At 31.8% G+C, this 16005-nt stretch overlaps 2 non-coding genes across 2 annotated transcripts; one reads left to right on the forward strand and one right to left on the reverse strand.

Annotated features, from left to right (window-relative positions):
* Window positions 1-1634: 1634 nt before the first annotated feature.
* Window positions 1635-1707, forward strand: Trnaf-gaa. The gene has a single exon. It is a non-coding gene; the product is annotated as a tRNA-Phe (tRNA).
* A 583-nt stretch (window positions 1708-2290) lies between these two features.
* Trnaf-gaa lies at window positions 2291-2363 on the reverse strand. The gene has a single exon. It is a non-coding gene; the product is annotated as a tRNA-Phe (tRNA).
* Window positions 2364-16005: the final 13642 nt, after the last annotated feature.

Raw genomic sequence — 16005 nt, forward strand, 5'->3', positions numbered from 1 at the left:
TCGATGTTTTTTTTATTTTAATAAGGAATAAAGAGATTTTATAATATTTTCTCTCAAACATTCCATGATTGTAAACTCTTTGATAGAATACCGCCATACTAATTGTATGAATGGACCACACAGTCCGTCACAATGCATATGATGGATGTTTTATTAACACTCTCATAATCCACCCTCGTGTATTTTGAAGAAGATATTCTAAAATGTGCTTTATATAATTAAAATAAGGGTTACAATTGAATACAACAAAATTATCTTACTTTGGATTGCTAAACTAGTTACGAATGTCAAAAGCTTTGGCATTTCATAATAAGAAGATATATTAAAGATGCAAATGGATTATGTTTGTAAAAACAATATATTTGTACATATTGAACGTAGTGTTGTTCCCTCTTTTTTAAGCAATTAGTCGGAATCACGATTCAAGGAGGAATTGGAGCATTCTTACTACTGTTCTAACGAAAAAACGAAACTATAACTTTTTAATATTTCTTACCATTAATTATTTATTATATTTTATTTTTTAATTGTTTTGTATCATTAAGATTTTGTTATGCACGTGTCGTTTACCTTTAAGTAAGGACTGCACTGAATGAATAAATAAATGATTAATACTATCCACAGACCTAAGTTTAAATAACAAAAAAAAAACACTTTTAATGCTACATAATACATACAATTTATTGACGGAAGACCCGTGTGTGTACGAGCCTATTTGAGTAGTGAAAACTCATTAGCCACTCAGTATTTACAGTTACTTAACTAAAAAAAAAAATGTTCGAATGGAGAGTAAGCCAGTGTAATAAAGATAACAGTGTACATAACTTACTTTAACATAGTTCTTTAAATTTACAATGGTTTTTAATATTTCATACAGTACAAGGGACATGGGCTTCAATAAGTACTTAGTATGATAAACTATTGGCTCATCTGTCTTTCAGCTATTAAACACTTTACGTTATGTGTCCAAAACTTCTCGCTATATATTATCCCAAATCATGTATTTTTTACATAGGCTAAGTGCACTCAAGCAGCTAGCAATAAGAGGACGTGATGTTAAGAGATCAAAAATACCACCCACAGTTTTCTCACACTGAACCCGCTTTCAGTTCTAATGAATACCTAGTAGTCACATTTTGTACAGTCGGCTTCGAATTATGTTGTACAATAGGTAAACAAACATTTTTAATATTGATCGATGTATGTCTAAGCTTATTTCGTTGCTCATTTAGACTACATAATTTGTAAGATCTTATGAGGTGCAACTAATTTAATGTGTGTAACGTTATTTATAAATAAAAAAATGTGCCTTCAAAAATAACAGTAAATTCAGTAAAAATTAAAAATAACTCGAACACAAAACTCACTAAAGTCTGTGTTAAGTTCAAATGTTGGCCGATCCCTCACTTAGCAGTATAAGAATTTTCATTTATCAATAACTATTAAGTACCTTAGGATTTTAATTACAATTAAGTGCCTCCTTACAAATTATATAATTAAATAGGAACGATAATTGCTAGTGAGTGGCAAGGTTTGTGAATGCTATGCTTAACATGATATGACTCCAAAAGATTTTTGTTATAGGAATTTATTTAAAGCCTTATAAAACTTCTCTTTTCAAGTTTACCAATATCGCCGAAATAGCTCAGTTGGGAGAGCGTTAGACTGAAGATCTAAAGGTCCCTGGTTCGATCCCGGGTTTCGGCATAACTTTTTATAAAGTTTCTATATACTACTTAAGTATTTATATTTTTACATAAAGCACTTAAAATGTATTCTATGATCGTGACCATATTAAATGCAAAATAAACATCTAGTGAGTAGTCAAAATGTAAGACTTCTGTCATGCTGGGTTTTGTCTACCTCAACAGTCAGGGACTTTAATATTTGAATTTCCTTTAATAATAATAATAAACTATAAAATTACTGTATATAAGTAAGTAATTACAGTTTTTATATTATATTGAATGGTGTGCTGTTTAGCTATAACTATAAGTACCTTATATTAAGGTAATGATTCAATAAGTTACTGATAAATATGTTGTTATTGATTGCAATACATTTTTATAAGAAAAAAAAAAATATTACATTGCTGAATATTTTAAATAAAATTAATTTTATATTTTTAAACGTAAATTTGTATTTATAAATAAAAAGAACCATATTTAAATTATTTTCTCGTTGATTCTTTGGGCAGATTTATTAATTTTACAACAGGTGTGGCCAAATCAGTAGAAAATTAAGATAGAAAAAAAACCTAGTTTTAACAAAAAGTTTGAGTAAAAAGAACTGCCGAAACCCGGGATCGAACCAGGGACCTTTAGATCTTCAGTCTAACGCTCTCCCAACTGAGCTATTTCGGCGATACGAAGAGCTTCGAAATATTTAATAGCAATCGAAATCTACTGTCACCATTTTTATTTTTAATTCAAATATAAATCTTATGATAAAAAATGATAAATTGTTTCAATTAAATTATTCCTAGGTATAGTGTTTTTTGCGCTTCTCCGTTAGCTTTATTATGTAAAGCTACTTTTTCTTGTATATTAACAAATTGATATTGGTAGTACCTATATATAACAAATGTTATAATACACAGTAATTTTTAATAAGGTTCCTAAGATTTGTATAAAAGTGTACCTTTGACTATGGAAAACTATTCTGGCAGTTTATTTTACAGAAACGTATCACTTTAGCTTCCAAGTATATTATAGGTAGGTATGTTAAGCGGCCTAATTGAATACGTATATTAATCTATGTGGTACATATACGAGCTAAACACGTTATAAATTATCTTGCATGTGATATATACACTAAATGTCATGGTGTTTGGTGAAATGTTAGCTATAGAAGGTGATGTCGTACAGCGCCATCTAGTAGCGAGTTACAACAAAGCGGACTGTATAATCAATCTGTATATTATCAAGCTAATCGGTCATTGAAGTCTATTAACCTCAAAAAAATCTAAATATACGGGTAGCAACATTAATTTTATTATAGATATAAGATTAAATTTTGTGACTTTAAGCACATGTATAAAAAAATTAAAACATTTGGTTTCGGTAATCTGAATAAGTAAATTTTCGCCGACTGTACCGCGCAGGCACAGTCTTAATGTTTGTATCTCATCACGATCACAATGACTTCGCGGTGGTCTTGTGAACCATCTCTGAAATAGAGATATTTCATGGAAACTATTGAGCACTGAAATTATGAAAGGTCAAATTACAATTAGGGAACTGTTTACAAGATAAAACAATATGTAAGTAATTGATGAATTTGTAAATGTCTGTCAATGGTTGTTACTACCTTATAAAAGAAACTGAATTATGTATGATTAAATTGCTGTCTCTGTACGCTTAATATAAATGTTAAATTATTATTATAAGTTAACCAGTTTGTTGCGTTAAGTGAATGTTGTAACATTCCTTTGGAACAACAAATAAATACTCTGAGTACAGATTTGTCAATTTTTGTATTCTAATTTTTCATCTTAAAATATTTAATTAAATATTCGAAACATGTTATATCGGGTTTGATATTTAATTCACATGTTAAATTTTTTAATAAAATATTCGACACATTGCGTCGTTCACAAATAAAGATCTCGTTCAAAAACAAACCTTGCCCTTATTTAAGATCCCTGATTCAGATCAATGGCACATCTGATGTACTCTTAATAGGCATTACCAAATCCCAACTGATGTAATACCTTGTTAGTGTTAATGTGTTTAATGAAATATGCATCGAGAACGATAAAAATGACATTTACTACAATATCTTTGATAGCAAATTATAGCGAGTACCTACTAGCTGAAGCTGTTGATTACAACATAAAAAAAAAACGTTACCGTCACACCAAAAGTCAGCTCCCATTCACGCACTCTTCGTGGAGTGAATTAAAAAAGTAGCCATGTCCTTTTACCTTTACCTGGGACTCAAACTATCTCCATACCTTTCGGTTCGGTCGGTTCAGCGGTTTAAACGTGAAGTGTTCAGCAGAGTTTGAAAGTAACTCTATCTTTTCATGCATAATATTGGTATCCATTCTAAAATCTACTTAAATAGGTATCAAATAGTAACAGTATTAATTAAAACATTTTAAAATTGATACTTATTTCATAATATGGTAGTGAGTTATGGTATTAGTAAATCCACCATTGACCAGAATATTTTGAAACAATTAAAGAGACAAATCATTTAAATCAAAGCAATAAACGAACAATAATTAACATTGTTATATAAAATAGCTATAATATACAGAAGATGAATTGATCTCCATAAAACCAGGATATCGTAGCCAAATTAATTTATTTTCAACTCAACTATCTAACTAATAAAGTTAAGAACTGAATTATAGCAATAAAATTAGTACGATCCTATAACTCGATGATAAGGCTCGCTCTGCTAATAGAGAGCCCATTAAACTCACCTTTCAATCTATATGGGAACCAATAAATGAATAAAAACAATTACTCGAAATTTTAACAAAATTATACATTCGGTTGTCTGTACCTTGCCTCGATTATTTATAAGCGATAATCGCTCTTATTGCTGGGTAACGAGGATAGCATTTAAAATAGGATTATGTTATTCAATAACTTTGTAACTTGATTTAAGAATTAGATTTATGTATTGCAGGAATAGCGATTTTGTTGTGACTTTGTAAACTTATTTTGGGCACGTTCGAGTCAATTCTAATTTATATTCTCTTATCAGATTCTTATATATCATATTTTTTTATTTTGGATTGTGCAAAAATGTTTGCTGTTTTTAAAAGTCTATGTTTATTTATATCAATAAATGAAGTGATGTTATTTGAATAGTCTAACTAAAAAAACGACAAATCGTTATGGTTAGCCTTACGAATGTTTTAGTATATGATACAATATGGTAGACGGTACAATATAGCAATATAATGGACATCTGTCGGCGGTTTTTCTTATTATAAAAATAAAGCATTAAAATTTTTTTTAGATCACTTAATAAATAATAGACCTATTTGTTACAATAATGTGTAATAAAAAAAGTAATTTCTGATGAAATGTATTCGTTTTATACTGTAATTTCATCTAATTTATTATTAATTTTAATATTCACCCAATCGTTTTGTAGTCACTAATTATTTATAGAATAAGTATTTAAATTGAAATATATATGTATATGCAAGTTACCCGCTGCCGCTCGTATACTCTGATGTCTTCCACAGGTCGGCAAGATGAAAGCAGTCGGCACGTTTGAAATGCGTATTGCAGCGCAATTAGGGCGCAGTAATGAGAGAAGCGACACAGCCACCGCTAATCGTCCGATTCGACTCCTAAAACAGCGCTTTGTTATGAGAGAACGCAAATGAATATGAATACATTCGGATATTGGTTTAATTTAATTTGTAGCCTGTACGCTTTCATAATGATCATAACTTTTCCTCTTAATATATTATAGTCGGAAGCGATTTTGATTAATAAATACTTTGATATACAGCTTTACTTTATTTCAATACAGACTTTTCTTTCTTTCGCTCTTCTTTGATTTTTCATTCGTTAGAAGAAGACAGAACATTGTCTCAATAATCACCACTAGGTGTCATTTTTAGGCAAAGTATTATAACTTTGTATACCTATATATGTATATATGTATTTTAATGCCACCTCTTCCTTGTACCGTTCGTGTAAGTAAAAACGTTTTCTCTCATCGAAAGAACTGAGTTATAATTATATATTTTAATCGGTGATAGGGTTTTGGGCAGGACCTCCTGGGTGGGTACCACCCACCCATTGGTTATTCTACCAGCAAACATATTTATGTTGCGGTTTTCGAGTTTATATTTTAAGTGAGCCAGTGTAATATAAATGGCTTTAACAGCTTAGATTACATAGCTAGTGAGGGATTGGTATTCGGTTCGTATTCGGTTTGTAATTCTTGTAGTGGCAATGTCTATCTGCAAAGATGATCGAGTGTTACCGAGTGCAAGCGCATCTGTCTTATTTAAATAACATTTAAAAATTGCTAACAATATATATTACAAATATAACTTGATTATAACAACAGTTAATTCACAAAAGTGTATAAAGTGATCGCAGAACAAAAAAAAGTTCATTCTTAACCTTGTCTTTCACGTAATTGTGTTTTTGGATGTTGATGAGTGTCGTTTCATTAATGCTCGTTATGACGTCATTTTCCAGAAAATATTTAATAAGATAAACCGAAAAGCATGACGTTAAAAACGTTTGGTTTTATGAACCGTATTTACATTGTTATTCTCACCCATAAAACGTAAACGTTTAAGAAGTGCAACATTTTAGTCGGATTTAGTTCTTAAATGAGAAACTAGAAGTGTTTGAAACTTTTCACTAAAAGTGAGTTTAGATTACTTGAACTAGTTTTTGTCTGGATTAATACACAGGTACACTAAAGTAACTGTCTGTTCCTTTGTTGTTCTATTACTATAAAGTTGGTTACACATTTGGTTGAAGATCACAATGATGATATGTATTAGACAGAAATTAACAAAGCTCCAATTCCGCCTAAACAAAACAGCGACTTAAAGCCTACTTCAGTCGAAGAAGAAACGAAGATAAATAAACCTCGAATTTACGAAAGATGTTATGTCCCTTGTATCTGAAGTTGTAACTAATATAAGTATATTAGCTAACTCAAACTTCAAACCAGAACAAAACGTACATCCAAAGTTGTAGGGTAACCAGGCACTATTTGGTGAATATTTTTTTCTAAGATGTTCCTCTAACATACGAATGGTATTCTGTTATAATAGATAACAAATCCTTTTACAGGTATAAAGATGTCATCAACTCACGTCCGACTAGACATTCATCTATTACATTCTATTTGGTTGTCAATTTACACCTCATTGATACATTTAAGATGTCCACAACATTATTGATCGAATATTTCTAAAATTTCGTCTATACGACACCGAAAGTAATACTAGAATTAATAAAACATTGTACATTGTTTGTTTTCTTAGTGTGCAGTCAAAAAGCCTTCATATGCAACTAGCATTGGAACACATTTTATTTTTTATCCTCGTTAAAATAGAATACCGTCCTTGATTAAAAAGGTACCGGAATTCTTTGTGTACTTTAAAAGACCTTTAATGTGACACCCGTTGATGACAGATGACTAAGAAACCAACTTATAATTGTCACGTTTTTACCGTAATTTAAGCCTTAAGTCTCAGACAATAAATCTCAAAGCAGCTATGGCAAACGTTTGTTTTAAAAATATAAAGGGTTCGAAATTGAGTCCAAATACAGAGGCGCTAAAAGGTAGTTCCATTTAATATATTTATTTGAAATGACGTGTTGACTTTCGGATAAAGACGTTTGGTTCGATATTTAAACTTTGTTTTCAAGTTACTGTGTTAAAATTAGCGTTTGTTATATTTACCCAATTTAAAATCTACCTGCACTGTAAACAACAAAGAAATGGCAACAAGTGGTTAAGTAGTTGAATCATCTGAACTAGCCATTTATGAAATGTATTTAAAAAAAATGTTGCAACATTTTGTTTTATACCTATACCTACCAATTAAATTTAAAAACATTAACCTAAAAAAATATTTCTCACAAACCACAGATATAAATAAATAAACCAACACCTAAAGACCATGAAATTGAAAATTATTTTGTCGTTTTTTTAAATTTGACATTACAAAATAAAACGTCTCCTCATTTATGTGTATATTAAGTTATTCGGTCGTAACTGAACCAGCGACGTCACATCATACCAAATTTCATAGAAATCTATTCAGTAGTTTTACCTCAAAACATACAGAGTTACTTTCGCATTTATTATTATTATTTATATTAAAGGGATAAAGGACTTTTAAACATTTTCGATATTCTCACGCATACGAATTGTAATGATATATTTAGCGTAATTCTTATTAGCGTAAAAGTCAGTCATCAAAAATCATTACGCATTCATTTGCTCTGATTGAGGGCCCGATTATCATCTATCCATCACCGAGGCATGAATGGTGACACTAAATAAACTCAAGTACATCGGTCACAGATAATTAAATGGGCTCATATTGTTCGTTAGAGTGACCAAGATTTCTATATTTTAATTCATTTCCGTTCTATGTTCAGTGGCTTTGAGCTGTGCCAATAGTGCACAGATAATTTCATCAAAGTTTCGACGGAAGCTTGTTTTTCCTAAATTTAATTAATCTTAAGACTTAGACTTTCCTTGGTGGAAGGGCTTTGTGTAAGCCCGTCTGGGTAGGTACCACCCACTCATCAGATATTCTACTGCCAAATAACAGTGACCCATATGCTCGTCCGCCAACCAATGCCATAAAGAAAAAAATACTTATTTTATTGTTTATAACACTTTCCGCTCGTGTCGGATTTGCCTTACCAACGGATTGTTATAATTTCGTGCAGGTCCACTATACACCCGATCGAAACTTATCCACAATTATAGATCGTTAGCAAATAATGATTTTTAGTCGACAACATCTATCCGCAAAATTTCGATTTTTGTTATTGCGATATTAAATCCATAATATTTAATGACATGAAGATGCGGTGTGTTGTATGAAAAGAAAAGGATAAGCCGTATTTGTTTAGTGTTATTTATTTACCCGAGCGAAGCCGGGTTTTCGTCTAGTGATATTATATTTGTCCACACACTAATAAGCTATCAGCAGCAGTCTTGACCGAAATCGATCACGAGTTTACTATTAAATATACACAAAAATAAGTAAATAAATTGATTTTAATGGTGAAAAATATATTTAGCTTTGATATTACTTAATAGGTATATTTAATTTTATTTGCCATTTTATGCTATTATATTTATCTTCTAGTTAGTTAAAGACTGGATTATTCGTACAAAGGAAAAACAACTTAGCAAAAATGGGATGATTAATTTTTTCCAACATATCGCAAAACTATGGTCACCGTAGTCTGTAAAACATCTGCAGCGTTACAATACAAGTGATTAGCCATGTCGGATGACTTCATTGTCGCTTGGTGACATCGGCCGCGGTAACGTCGACTGTGATGACATGATGAATGTAAATGATTGGGGAAAATATCGACTAGAACCTCGGTCGGGTCCGGACTGGGGGGTATACAACTCGACCTATTTCTATAATTATTTTGTACAATTTTGTACAACTGGTATTGAAATAGAAGCCCAAATAAAACAACGGTTCATTCGTTCAAGATATACATTCGACAATGCAATATAAAAAGTTTCCAATACGTTTTATGTAGGTATTTGAAATTTTCAATATCTAATAGATTTCTTTGCTTATCATTTTATTTTTTCTTAGAATTTTACGATACAATAACATGATCTATAAGAGCGATCAATTGCATGTGTAAAATCGGTCCACTAGCAGAGGACTTTCTTTCTAGAGGATTTCCTTATACACGAGCATGCGTACAAAATGAAAATATAAGTCATGAAGAATGCTACAAATGATTGATGCTATGCCTCGTTTACGACAGCCACTTGATATCCTCAGAGCACTTGCGTCAGCTTACTGCTGGATTGTTAGCCTCAGCGAGTAGGCTTGAACGCCTGCTTCCAGATGGTGGAGGATGTGCACGATGTGGCCACCTACACATTGATGAAGTCTATGGTGCTTTATAGTTTTCCATCTGGACGATAATACGCCAGAAATAAAACGCTTATTAGGTGATCCTAGCATAAAATGGCGGTATTGTTCGAGGGTAACGCGCTATTTTCAATTAAATGTATGCGTATATTTAATTTAAAATTTCCTTACGATACTTTCCTTCCCTATTATATCATCATCATATTTAGTAGTGTTTGTTCGGCTTTGCATTCTAGATTTTCGAATAAGATTTTGACTTTATTAGATATAAAGACTAGACTTTCTCGCCTTTTCTTAAAAAATTATATTCTCAAAAAAATTAAAAGTTGCATTTTTAAATATTTATTGTTTCACGTACAGTTCTCAGATTATAACCTTTAAATTTTACTCTCATAAGAAAGTGTTTAAAGATGAGATATAAATTAAAAAAAAAAGTTATAATAGGCGTTAGTTATTAATAGGTCTAGCACGGTTAAGTCTGCACAAATGACGAGGAACACGCCTTCTGCTCGCATGATTTCCGCTCGCCTTAATCATTTATGTGAACATCTCAATTTAACTCGAGTGCTAGTCTTTTTTTTGTTATAGTAGGCAAAGGCGCTTAACTCAATGTGCCAATATGTTTCAAAATACTTAATTACGTACATACTCAAGTACGTAGTTTTAGCCACACTTTGTTAAAACATATCCTCCTAACAATTGTAGATAAATCTTGACTACTTTCTATTATATAACACACACTCACAATTAATTTGAAAATAATAATTTTCGCACTTGATATAAAGGTCGTATTTTAATCAAACTAAAATATCGAAATAAAAAATCACCGAGTAATTTAAAAACCTAAAACAATATCGATTTTTTGTTTTTTTTTTCTAAATCCTAAGTGTAGATAATGTTCATGAAAAGAAAATATAATCATAAAAGAGAAAAAACGACGAAAACACTAAGTATTAATATTATCTATTTGTGTACCAACCTCTGGTCTAGCTTCAGAATACCATACCTACATATGAATTTCTGAAAATGATAAGCGATTTGATGTTTTATAATTATAATAACAATAATTGTTTGTTTGCATTAGACATGATACACATTAATACAAAATGTTTAATACATATACATGATTAGTCGAAGACAATATGAGATACAAATATGATTAGTAATTATTTAAAATTAATAATTACATCACTTTCATCATTTAATAAAATCCAACGATTTATGAATCCAATGATATATATGTACCTACAGAGAATTAAAAATTAAATCAATTATTTGGGACAACATTTATAATATCAATAACATAACAGTAATACATAACTAAATTTTTATATCTTTCTTTGTATCAAGAAACTCTGTTACCAAGTAAAAACATTTATCAACCAACCGAACCAGTCGCGTAGCTTTATTTTAAATTTTTAAACTGACAATGATTGCAGGATTTATCAATTATTTTTTTTTTTTAGCATTAGCATCCTGTAAATTTTCCCACTGCTGGGCTAAAGGCCTCCTCTCCCTTTGAGGAGAAGGTCAATTAAAATATTGGGGCTTATTTATTGATTCCCCTTTCTGTTATAAAATAATATTATTCCAAATTCAAAGACAGAAATTAAATGCGTTAAGACACAATGAATCTACTTCTATCAAATCATTTTATAAATTAAATTCGAATGAGTGCTTTCTAAATTGAAAAGCACATACGCGTAACAATAATTATAAACTCAGTAATTATTATGATTCATGCGTTGCTTTCCACTGTTAATAAGCACGCTGTTTACAAATTCACAGCATTAAAATTTATTGTTTTGAAGAGTCATTATGCAAGATGCTAACTTATTAGCGTATTATATTTACTACAAGTTTTCATCCACGTTTTTGCCTGCATGCAAGAAGAAGCGCTGTTAGTTCTATAAGTCTATTCTAATCGAAGAAGGGGTACAAACCTTAGATTGACATATAGCACGCAATTTACTAGCTCAGTTATATTGTGCACTACTTACAGTTCATGACTAATATATATATATTTAGTTTAATTTTACTTCCTAACTTCCGATAACAGTTTTGACGATATTGAAAACGGCATTTTTTCACAAATTCATAATGGATATCATAGATTATTCAAACTCTCGACCAATGATATAACGTCAATCGAATGACAAATGTTGTTTTTTTGGCTTTTGTCCCCTTGTGGTTGGAATGGATTATTTATGTCCTTTATCCTTTTCTACCGATAAGAACGCTAATACAAAATAAGTACCTACGTAAAAGCGCAACCAACACACAAACTTTCGCATTTATTATAATAGCTTATAAATATATTTTTAACATAAACATTAACAATAAAATTTCATGTGATATACTTATAATAATATGAGAACTATTTTTTTTAACATTTGTCGTTGTACAATTTTAGTTTTGTTTTGAATTGCACTTATATTAATTATAGTTATTACTTTCAGTCAAAAGTTGTGGTTATCAAATCTTTGCAATATGTAATTCCGATGTCAATACAATAATTTAGTGTACTTCCAAATTGACCTCGAGGTGACGGAGTCAAGACATCGACAGAAGAGGTCTTGATTGGTTCCTAGTAAGCCCCTCGAGCTACGACTCATTGGGATGGTTTCTTGGGTCCTCTAGGGTACTCTGAAAGAGCGTATTTTTTTTTTACTTTTAACCTTAATTTTTAAAAGTCTTTTTTTTTATAAATATTTGTAACATTTACCTCATTTAAAATAAAATTATAAACAATAATTAAAATAATATTTACAACACTAGTAGGTACGTTTCTAGATATCTTTATCTATTGGACGATCTTAAATACATACACAGAAATAAAATACTAACTGTAACTTCACTATAATACGAATAATAATATTGTTGACGCATGATCAGCTTGTCTAACGGAAAAAAGTCTAAAATTCAGAATTAAAATAGTTACCTCCGTAATCTCATTATTATGAGTAATGCCTTTCGACCACGTCCCACGCTGCCCACCCGCATCTGCTTATTACTATTTATGTGTTAAAACCAAATTGAGATGTGTTATAATGACTGGGCCCAGAATTATTAGTGCGGTCGGGTGCATTCCCGTAACGGACAGCCGTTATGAACCATAGGATTTTTTGTTTGTTTTATTTATGTTTTTTTTTTTTTAAATATTCTATAAATAAAGTATAGTAGTAAAATATATGACACGATTTATCATCTTTTTGTATTTTGCTTTTTTTAATTGAACTGAACCTTAAATTATTCTACGTAGTCAAAGAGGAAATTCTCGGTCGCAATAGTTAACACTGTCGGAACGCCGACGATTCTATATCATATATATACCTTATACATAAGAACACTTAATAGATTTTTTTAAATCTGTAGGCCTTGAAAATGGCTATAAAAATTGCAATGACCGTGATTATCTATCTCTAAATTTTAAATCCTAGTAACTACCTTTTTTTTTTTTTTTTTTTTTTTTTTTTTTAACGAGGAGGAAATGCATTTACGCATGCCGCCCGGTCGGGGGACCGGGACGGGTATGTGGGACTCAACCGGGAACTAATGCCCCGTGCCAGGGCACGCTAGTGCTAATGCCCTGTCCTACCCACTAAAACCATCCTCGGGTTTCCACCATGCCGCCGAGTGGTGAGGCCACGGGATCGCCAAGGGCATGCAACCGCGACCCCACCAGCGGCAGTCGCCCTAAGGCGGCTGAATATTCATGGAAAGCGCGCCTAGTGCGCGCCTTCCCCCTCATCCTCCACGTAAGAATGTAGCGAACTTCCCCGAGTTCGCCACTGGAGGCTGGGCGTCAACGAAGCTGACGCCCTGCGGCGGATAAGATGGTAGGCTCCGCCGCTGACCGCCGGTGTAAAACACCTGGGAGGCTCGAGTAGCGAGCCCTCCCACTCCCTCCTAGCCAACGAGGCCACTCACATGGTCCGCCCTGACGCCGATCAGGGACGTACCAGGAGCAGCCCCGTGGCATCCCTCCCGCCAGTCTTAGCCGTGGCCGACGAGCAAGCTCAAGCCGGCCCCGTTGCCCAGGGTACACCACGAGGAGGTGACTGACATGTACCCCATCCTAGTAACTACCTTATTTAGCTTAAGAAAATGATAAAATTTTTGTAAATTCAAAAAACTATAAATCCAACAATATAATATACTAAAACAAGTTATATCACAATATTAAAACGCAATACAATAATCAAGCATCTAACTCCATGTCCGTAACTGCACAGCACCCTTCCGTGCACCCGGGCACTAGACACAAATGACTTCTCCCTAACCTGACTTCGCTTCCGTCTAAAATATACCAAATAACACTTCACCACTAAATACGGGGTGCATGTTGAATGTAATTCGGAAATATAGATGTCATTTGTAGGAATTATATATTTTTTATTGTAAAATATTAGCAAAACGTTAAAATAGGTACGTTATTTTTTTTGTTTTATCGTGGTGGTCTACCGGAAGCTTTATTGCGGTTTATATGTGTTAGTGAGTGCCGTGCTTATTATTATTAGGATAATCTTAACGTAATTCTGAGGAATTTATAAAAAATAATATTAAGAATTACGTTCAAAACTACTTATTTTAATACAGTTATACATATATCTTCTCTTGATAAATATAAATATTAAAAATTAACTTGATAAATGATGATTTACAAATAGGAAAATATATTATGTTATTTAAAATAATAATTTGGTACCATCGAGTTTGCAAAGCCCGTTGCAAAACATGAATAAGTGTACTTTTCAATGGTTACTAAATACCTAAGTTGACGAGTCTGGAATTTATGAAAAAATGTAATGCGCTTAAAGTAAAAGTAACCACGATTTCATAATTATTATTAAATAATCGAAACCTATAATTATGTATGTATTATCATCATCATCCTCCTGTCTTTTCTTTGGTCGTCCCCTGCCTCTATATCCATCCACATCCATTCTCAAAACCTTTCTCACAACTTGGTCCTCATTCCTCCGCATAACATGCCCATACCATGACAGCCGGTTTACAGATAGCTTCTCGGTTACGCTTATTATGTATGTATTATGGGTATGACAATTAATCAATTAACACTATAAATTTTTGTAGCAATTTTAATTCCATCTGACTTCACTTTTCGAGTCTTACAAAGCTACATGGATACTATATACCTGGATTTGAACTTTGGTTTAATTTATTATTATTAGTATAAATTATATGTTGACTAATTTAATGTATTTTCGAAAGTACTTAAATAACAGCATCGACATCGACTGGTTGCCTTAAAAGTGAATACAATAGAACAAAACAGCTTCATAGAAATTTTATTAGTATCTAATAACAGATTGTATGTATTTGAATATACAAATACTTGTTTAGGTAGGTCCGGAAAATGTGGCTTATAAGTCGATTGCGTCATTAAGACCTAATATCAATATTAGTATTCATTAACAACTCGTTACTAAAATTTTATTAAACAGAGAAACATTTTATTAAAAATTATCGTTACAGTTATGAGCTAGATGGATGTATAGCCCTATTCCAATCGAAGTAGGAAAAAAGATAAATATACCTTAGATTTACGTATTCCAGGCGATTTTCTTATAACTCAGCTGTGTTGTGCACGACTAAGAATTTATGTTTAATATATCTTTATTGATAATACAACACTATTACATTTAACTACTTACTTCCGATAACTGTTTCGTCGACGTTCAGAACGTCCAATTTTTCGCAAATTCATAGTGAATATCATGGATTAATCAATCTCTCAACCAATGATATCGCGTCAATTTGCTGTCAAGTGTTGTTTATTTGGCTTTTTTCCTGTTATTATTATTTCCTGGAATAGAGTATAGGCGGTGTAGAGGAAACGATATTGTAGATACTCTAAGCACTTGAGGAAATATAAGTATATTTTTTTAAATATATTAATAAGCTAATGATTATTAACATGTTTTTAAATAAGTATTAAAATTCCTTTTACTTACATATATAGCTTTATATATCAAACTACTTACAACGAATCGTCCACCCGATAGTGACAAATGTAACTACTAACACTATTACTAACTATAACCAGAATGTTCTTTTGAAGACATTGGCGCCTCTATCGAAGATCTTATTTCCTTTGTGCTTATAATTATGTAGGCTTCGAATCGAAACACAGCAATTCAAAGTACCAATTTAAGTTTAATCGCAGAGCAAAATGATGATTTGATGGTACCTATACTACCCAGGCGGGCGTGCAGTAAATGATTTTTTCTTTCTGGCAAATACATTTATTCATTCCTCCCATTTTGAGCCCGTATGTGGCACCTACTTCTGGCCGACTGCCAGATTAAAATACCCCCTAAAGGCCCCCCTAAAGCGTTACATTTGTGGGAAATGCATAAACGTCTTATCAATTTATCATGTATATTTTG

This window comes from Vanessa atalanta, chromosome 23 (genome assembly GCF_905147765.1).
Source record: "Vanessa atalanta chromosome 23, ilVanAtal1.2, whole genome shotgun sequence".
Lineage (NCBI taxonomy): Eukaryota > Metazoa > Arthropoda > Insecta > Lepidoptera > Nymphalidae > Vanessa > Vanessa atalanta.